Source organism: Poecilia formosa, unplaced genomic scaffold, assembly GCF_000485575.1.
Source record: "Poecilia formosa unplaced genomic scaffold, Poecilia_formosa-5.1.2 Scaffold113, whole genome shotgun sequence".
Classification (NCBI taxonomy): domain Eukaryota; kingdom Metazoa; phylum Chordata; class Actinopteri; order Cyprinodontiformes; family Poeciliidae; genus Poecilia; species Poecilia formosa.
This window is the reverse complement of record NW_006800052.1, coordinates 1,898,444-1,907,358: the sequence shown is the minus strand read 5'-3', so window position 1 is coordinate 1,907,358 and position 8,915 is coordinate 1,898,444. Positions and strand designations below refer to the sequence as shown.

Genomic DNA, 8,915 nt, shown 5'->3' with positions numbered 1-8,915 from the left:
GCACCTCAGGCTATTGTCTATCGATGCTTCTGGATTTATCCAATCTACGACTGACAATCCTGACACTGGCTGCGTCTAACACACCCGCCCATACCAGCACTCCTAATCATCACTATTTTATCGTGTGGATGTGTCGGTTTTAATATTCATAGTGAGGAAAGCGCTACAAAGTTGGCCGTGCGGTGATTTCATTTGATATTCTTCCCCAGATGTTGTAAAACACCACTGAGCGATTAGCATACTCCGGTCGGAAGAAATGCAATAATAATTTCATGAGGCCACACCCGCTAATGCAGGAGCATTTTGGGTATTATGGGGCATTAGGCGAAATACTGTGGCTACTGGCTAAATATATGTTCCATTTACATTTGGAAAACAGCAGCTGATTGAAAGTCTTAAAAGCTTTAGTTATTTAAATTATCCACACAATTCTGATTAACCCCCCCACCAAAAAAAAACTCCACTTCTCCGGCTTTAGGCGCTATTTTATTTTCAGTGCAACACTTAATGGCATGAAAGTAGTTTGACTAAGTCGTTAATCGTGTTTCCAGACCACTTGGTTTCCAATCTCAAATTTGTTGCTTAATGTTCACCAAAAGCCCAATGCTTGCTATTTAGTACAAACAGAATAGTAGTTTAATTTTTGTCCTCGCCAACAGCTTACTGAACTCAGCCCCCTGAGCCGCTCGCACACTGGAAAAGGACAGTGAGACTGAACCTAAACATTTAAACGTGGGAGCTCGTCCTTCTGCCGTCATGTTTTCTACCTAGCTGGACTTTGCTTCAGCGAGTAAGAGCAGCTGTCTCTCAGCAGGTGCGAAGCCCACACACACACACACACACACACTACGGACAGGAAATAACAGCTTCACCTGGGCCAGCACTCACCTGTGCTGCATCCTGACTCTGTGTCCGCTTCCCTGTGGGAGGGAGAAAGTCGCCAAACCTCAAACCACACGACCTTTTTCTTTTTTTCCTGCCTCCTCTCCCTGATGTTTTGCTCTTTGCCTTAGTTTTTGATTAACTAAATATTTTTATTTATTTTCTGCAGGGTCAGCAGACGGTGTGAAACGCAGCACAGTGGTTTAGGCTCACATCGATGCAGCTCTGAGTCTGTGCCTCTCTGTTTGAGCTCAAGGAAGTGCCAGCTGGATGCTGCCTGGCTTTTGAATAAACAATCGGTCGCTTGTCCTGTTGACCTCACGTTCTGAAGCACAGACAGAAAACAACGCTGGCAAGAAGAAGTATTGTATTGTTGCAGAGAAACTAAATGTAGATGCGTCTTGTTCAGAGTTTTATGAATAAGTGTTACTGAATTTGTTTCCCACATCTAGAGGTCTCGATGCATCAAGTTCCTGAGTTTCTTTCTTTTTTTTTTGTGAACAAGCACATAAACAGTTGTCTCTAATAAAGTGGCCACTGAGTGTATATCTTATGCTTTCAAAACCAGGACAGAGGCTTTCAGTCTAAAAACCGATTTTAACAAATCCCCCAATGTTCCAGATGAATGTGAATGAACTAAATGTCCAGCTGACATTGTCTTAGCCAGGCTTCATTAACTATCTAATGTAATTCTGTTCTCAAATTGAATTACATACAGTTGATGGCTATTTTAAGCATGTGGGGGAAAAAAGCATGTAAAATCAAAACATACCAAAACTGTAATGATTCCAAAGCTTGTCTAGTTCATGTCACTCACTTGCTGTCGTTGAATATTTTGGTGCACAATTCTGATGCACCTACATCTCTACAACTGCAAAAGGTTTATTTGCATACTCGCCGAGGAATTGGAAAGCTGTCACGTCTATTTGTGCTGGTAATTAGTGGCACCTAAAGCAACAATGGCCTAGGTCTGCAGGATGTCGACAAAGAGGAGAGTGTAAACATTAAAAACAGACATTTGTCTTCCTTAAATGATAAAAAAATTGTAATTTCTTTTCTAGGTGCAACCAATAATCTTACTGTCACCTAAGGAGATACAAGATGTATATATTTATAGAGATTAAACTACAGTGGTGCAGCCAATAAAAAAAAATGTTTTATTTATAATGTACAATCTCCACTGTTTGTTTAACAGACTGAGCTACAGTCCGACCCTTAAGGCTGCAGAAGATGAGCTCTAACAGTCTGTCAGCGACCTTTCTTAGCTTTCTTCCTGATCAAAGTCTTCACTCAGCATCACCCGCAGGTCCCAACCCTCAGTCCTTTACACTCGATGCGCTGGAGAACAAAGGCTGGAGAAGGACGTGCAGAGGAGACGGGAGAAAGTGAGACCGAAAAAAAAAGAAGAGAACAGGGATAGATGGGCCTGGGAGGTCATGTTTGATGAGAACTCTGGATCTCCTGCAGATACACAATGAGAAAAGGTCGGCTCAGCTCATCCGATACAGAAACGTGAAGGAGGCGAGTAGAGGACAAAAGACCGGGTGGAAGCGATCTGAAGACTCGTGAAGAGAAGGAGGAGGAGGAGGAAGAAGCGGAGGAGGAGGAGGGAGGTTGAGACTGAAGGGGGAACCTCATCGGACAGGCGAAGCAGCTTCAATTAAGATTGGTCAACAGATAAAACGCCTCACGTGTTTGTGTGGGACAGTGTGACGACCTCAATCATTGTGGATGTTTGAAGTGAGCAGTGAAAGTGTCCTCTGTGTTATTGTGAGTCCATACATATGCATCCGCTTTTGTGTATCCATGCAGCTGTTTTTGTGTCTGTATTTTAGAGGCCAGAGGAATGTCAGCATGCAGTTAATGTGCATAACCTGAGAGCATCCGTACCGAAGTGCATGAAGAGTTTGAGCTTTTTAATGTGTTAGCCATTTTTTGCTTCCATTCACTGTTTAGGTGAGTTAATACCAAAGAATAAATAAATAAATAAAAGAGTGTCAATATGTTGCAGCAAAGAAATACAATTTTTTCATCCTCCTGGAAGGTTTAGATTTTTGTCATAAGAAATATCGTATCAGCCAAAATAAAAGAACATTTACAAGCAGCAGCTTATTTGAAAAACACAAATCAAATTTCCCGTGTTTGTTGATGCTTTAACACAAAATTGTTTGTTAAAATTACTTATGCCCTTCTTAAGAATAAATGGAAAAGGTTTGGAGTTACAGCAATCAAACGCTTCATACTGTGACTTGTACTCGTTCACACAATCTCCACAACTTCGGGTATAACCACAGGCTTGAAGCTCAAAACTATTCTGTACTGGCAAAGTGTCACTGGCAGAAAATGCAAGTGACTATATTAAAGAAGATGGACAGAAATTATACATTAGATTTTTTTATTTTATTATTTGAGCATACATGTGCTGCAAATGAATTTTGACTTTTACCTGCATTCAGATCAGCTTGGGCCCAAAATTATTCACATGTCCAGCAGATGTACATTTAAAGTAATATTATTTTGGTCGTTAGAAAAACCTTGAATCTTAGCCAAGGACAGGGTAGTAGAACATCATCACCCTCACTGAGGCTCGGCTTTTGTGACTCTCCGATGTCCGTCTATTGTTGTCTCTGTCCTTGTCTGTCTTTGTCTGATGTTCCTTTGTCTTGTACGGTGCTAAGTATAACCACAGTTTCAAGATCAGAAAGGTAAACAATCAGAGTCGGGTACATTATGAAAACAGCCAACACACGAAGGCGGGGCTTTGTGTGTTTCTGATATTACTGTAAAAACAATCGGGATGAAATGATTTTGCCTCTCTTATAATCCCAGTGAGAAGACTTACATGGGTAATATGTGAATGCTGATTTCCAAATGGTGATTTAGGGCTTTACCTAATCTATTTATATAAGCCTTAATAATAGTTAGCATTTTACATAATTAAAGGAGAATCTTTAAGCGGTTTGTGTCCATCTGTTGGGATGTAATTTCAAACTACACGTCCTCCGGTACCTATTGTGCCTGAAATATGCCGAGCACGACATGCCCTACAGCGAATTCTCGAGATCAGCCAGCTTGGAAAGTTGGCAGGAGTATCAGGCAATGAACAAAATCCTCCCTGTGACATCCACCTGCTAAGCTATTCTGTTCGATTTTGACCCCGCGGTTTGTGAGCTACTCTTTAATTGAAGGTACTCTGTGTTGATCTTTCTTTGTCTTGACAGTTCCAGATGTTGCTTCACCATCTAAGAAGACTCCAGGGAGCAGTTTGGAGTCCCAGACAGACAGGTATGTGATGACCTTAAGCCTCATGAAGAGGAAAGTATGTGAGAGCCAATAAAACTAAGGCTGCTGTCAAAGCATGTAGCGTAAGCATGACAGGACTGGGATTCATTTACGAGAAAGAGTGACAACTTTTCTATTTATTTTATCGGATGCATCTCTATGAAATGAAAAACACAACAAAACCAAAATAATTCACTTATTGGCCTTCAAACACATGAATTTGAGTGACATTTCATCCTTTTTTCATAGAGTCTAAAATGATGTTGGCCTATCATTTCAAGCTGCAGCACCATCTCTTTTAGGGTTTTTTCCACAAGGTTTATAAGTACGTTTATGGAAAGCACAGACAATTCTTCCAAATAAGCACTTGTGAGGTCAGACACTGATGTTGGACGAAAAACCTGCCTCCTCTTTGATTCATCTGAAAAGTGCACCATCGTTTTGAGTTTGGGTGTCTCTACAGGCCAGATAAATACTTCCACACAAAACACTCTTATACATACACATTTTACATTATGGACCTTGCTTTATGTTCTGGTTCACTGTCATTTATGGAAAGAAACGGGGATTCAGGAATCGAGGGATTTAGGAAGATAGATTTTTATACATAAAAATTAGAACAATGAATTGATCTTTGCCCTGGCAAAGCAGAATTGAATTTTAAGGTTTGTAATAATTTTTAAGACTCTATGGTGGAGTGTATTAACAGCATTTTGGCACTGGGATGGAGGTATTCATACACTGTAAATTAACTCCATAATCTAGTAATTACAAAAGTAGTTTCTCAGCTGACTTTGCATTAAATTAAAATCCTTTTTATTAAGGAGCTAAGGCACCATGCCCAACACCTGACAGCCCCACTCCATAATCCCCTCTGCACTAAACTTTAGAGCTGACATAATGCACTCAGGTAAGAACCGTTCTCCTGATACCTGCCAAACTCAGACGCCTTCATTGCACTGCTAAACAGAGTGGGACGATTTGAAACTCTAGAGAATATGTTTCCACTCTTCTAGAGTCCAGTGGTGATGTGTTTTGCACTACAACCCTTTGCATTGAGGCTTGGATGAAGCTGCTCAGCATTGGAAACCCATTTGATAAAGCTGTCTGCACTATTGACGAGCTAATCTGAATTCTTGAACACATGAATGCTTGAAGGTCTGAAATTAGACTCTCTGGAAAGTTAGTGACCTCTGTGCACCTCAGCACCCTTTGACTTCGCTAACGAGGAAATTTCCAACTGGACGCCATGCACAGGTGGCGTCCTGTCACGGTACGCGCTGGAACTGCCGAAGCCCCTGAGAGCGACCCTTTCTTCCACAACTGTTCGTGGAAGCGGTCTGCATATCGGTGCTGGATTTTGTAAACCTGTAGCCGTGAAAGTGAATTAAATGATTTGGATGGGTAAGCAAATATCTTCGGTAATACAGTGTATTATCCTTCCTTCTTTTACTGCTGTCATCTCGGAACAAGTCGTATTAAGTTAATAATTGAGTGTTGCGTCTCCCCTCTTTGCGACAGCTCTCAGATCATTTCAAGTTTCTCCCTCTGTAACTTTAATTTCCCCTTTCTTCTGCTTCATTCCACACTATCCTCTGTCCTCTATGTCTCAGCAGCTCTCAGAGGTTATATTCTCCATTCTTCAAGGCTCACTGCTCACAGCGAGGGATCTGTTCTCACCGCCCACCAGTCTGGGACCTTGAAGACCTGTAACGATGGGCTGCTAGCATGGCTTTATCCTCTTAGACCGAGTGAAAGCGGATAGAATACGAGACACAAATCTGCCTTAAGAATTTCATTGGAGATTTTCTGTGTTTTTACTTGTGTGGATAAATAAAAGACATAATTCCTTTCTGACCTGTGGTGGGCCACAACTAAACAGCTTGTGTGTTTTAATCTTTCCATTAAAGCCTTTGTTGTGTGGTTTTTACTATGAAAGAATTATCAGTGTTAAATATAAATAAATTAGATTTAAAACAAGCTAAACATTCTGTGGTGGAAACAGCTTGGCAAGCAAATACAACACTTTTAGCTGCTTTAAATTCAGACGATGGGCGAAAAAGCCGCAGAGAAGGTACAGAGTCCGGGTTGACAGAATTAGCGTTGCGTCCTTAACGGAGTTGTGGTGCGCCAGCAGCCAGGCGCAACTGTTGCAGAGCAGAGCAGAGCAGCAGTAAATGTAAATGCTGTTACCCTGCAGAGTCCCAGAGCGCTGTGTTCCTAGCAGGCTTTAGGGGAGGACAGAGCTGTCTGAAACAAGGCTTAGCCGTTAGTTCTGTTGGTGTCCCATTGCTATTCTCGCTCTTTACAAGTATCTTTCTAGCAGGATCACCTTTCGGTCAGTCTTTGCATCCTTTCCCTGGGGGGGATCTCTATCTGTGAAGGCTGAGCAGCTTTTGTTAGAAAAATACTTGCAAAACGTCACGTATGTCAGTGACTCTGCGATGCTTTTTGATATTTTTTATTACTAAGTGATTAAACAAAACAGATTCCTCTGTGCGATGAGTCTTTTAGCTGTTGCGACTTTCTGTTCTGAGCCTGGTTTGGTTATGTTTCCCTGTGCTACTCAGTGTTTGCTTCTCCTCAAATGCAGGGCTCAGTGGTCTTTGATGAAACATGTTTACTGATCAACGCTATACAGTGCCACTAATTTAATCAGAAATGAACTGATTAAAGGGCCACACCGTAGTCCCCAGAAGTGTCAAGAGTTCTAGTAAATAGTTTATATGTAGCGCTTTCATTTTGTATCGAGTGTTACAATAATGTTGGATATTGAAATCAGGACTGCTCAGAGACTTTCTAGTTGAATTTCAACTTGTGGTCACATTTTTAAAATTATTTTTTTAGTTCAGACAGGAAACTCACAAGATCCTCACTAATAGAACATGGCCTAGCATGTAATGTTGTGTCACTGAAATTGCTTTATCCGGCACTTATTTATGTCCTTACGACAGACAAAATAAAACATTCCTAGTTTTTTTTTTTGTTTTTTTTTGGAAATGTTCTCCTCTCTTTGTCAGCACTCCTCAAGGTTGGAATATCACCTGTGTGATATCTGATATTGAAATACTATTTATTGTTGAGGGAAAGGGTTGTTTATCCATTGAACACAACACAACACAACACCAACATGAGCAAATCAGTAGAAACGTGTGAGTAAACCCTAAAACCACTGTTTTCTATCATTTACAGTAGCAGTCCACCTCTGCATTTCTGTCATTCTTTGTGAATTTATCCACCTTTTCAGCTTCACTGCACTTAAACTGAGATCTATGTCTTGTTCTCAAACAGAATGGCATTTGCAAGTGTGTGCACGAGGCTTTCTTAGCTGAAAAAACAAATGACACCTATTTTTATTTCAGTCCCAGATGAAATAGCTGACAAAGAAATGGACAAAGCAGTAAAAAAATGGTAAAAGCAAAACGTTGATGGAAGATGTCTAAGAACTTCCTGGAAACAATTGTGAAACCAACCACAGTATGTGATTACACAGTATTTAGCATGTACCTTACAGCGGTACTTAATAATAAGGTGACAAGATGAAAGTTAAGCCTTAAAGTCTGTCTTATAAACAGGGATTTTCTGAGATTCAGTATATGACCATGTTTGAGATTGTATAACATTTTATAAGCATAATATGAGACTGTTTTCTGACTTTCGTCCCCCATCCTGTGACCATCTTGTTGCAGATGTGCTTGAAGCCTGTGTGCAAATTCAAATTGTGTGATTGATTAGAGTTGGAAGTGATTGCGTTTCCTGACTGGTTGTGTTTCAGTTCATTGTATTTTTTTCAGAATCGTTGCTTGACCATTCGCACAGCTGTGTTACAGTTTTAAATTCACACGGAGGCATTTCCCAGTTCTCTGAAGGCCACTAGACGCAAGCTTTGAATGGATAAAGGGACCGAAATATTGTTAAGAGAAATATAAATAAATAAAACCTTTAATGGACGGGGTTTCAGTCGCAGCTCTGCTCAGCCTCAATCCCCGATCAACCTTCAATCCACAGGGCTCTTTCATCTCGCAGAGCAGCCCTGTCTCACCTCAGGGTCGGCTCTCACCTCCATCACTCAGCCTTGTTAGCCATTCACACTTGGCCTGTGAAATCACACTCTCTTCACAGGGGCTCCTCAACATGCCACACTCTTCCTCTCTCTGTCCTGGCCTCCCCCAGTCCCTCTGAGTTCTGACTGACTAAACAATGTATCCGTCTCTCCATCGCCTGTAGCAAACAGATGGGGCACTGCCACTCTCTGCCTGTCATCATTGTCGCTCTCCATCTAACCTTGTCGCTTCTTCTGTGGTATGAATCTCTCACTGTAAGCTCTCTCCCTCTATCACATCTAAATAATGTTACTGCACTGGTTCAGTCCCAGTTTTACTGTCAACAGCAGCTTCTTTGATTTGCCTATATAGCATTTTACTGCATGCCTGCAGAGATGTATACCAGAGCTAACTTTATTTTTATTTTTTTTCCAAAATATTAATATATTGCATTTTCTGTTAATTCAGCGTGTCAATGAAACTGCAAACACAAACTAACTCTTAGTTTGTTTATCTGCAAAGTTAAATGAGGCAACAGAGAAAACTGTTTATTCAAAATACATTTGCATATACTTCTGCCAAAGCATGACCAAAAAATGGCTTCACGCTTAAGTAAGGACAGAATTTACTATATGTAGCCCTGTGTAAAATATTCATTCCAGATTAAGAAGGCTAAAATTGCTGGAGTCAGTAATTGTTGTGTTAATA

General features: G+C 40.8%; 1 long non-coding RNA gene across 1 annotated transcript; it reads left to right on the top strand.

Annotated features, from left to right (window-relative positions):
- Positions 1 to 2,084: 2,084 nt before the first annotated feature.
- Positions 2,085 to 5,981, top strand: LOC107837103 (uncharacterized). The gene is made up of 3 exons (XR_001663090.1): positions 2,085 to 2,776; positions 4,104 to 4,167; positions 5,781 to 5,981. It is a non-coding gene; the product is annotated as an uncharacterized LOC107837103 (long non-coding RNA).
- Positions 5,982 to 8,915: the final 2,934 nt, after the last annotated feature.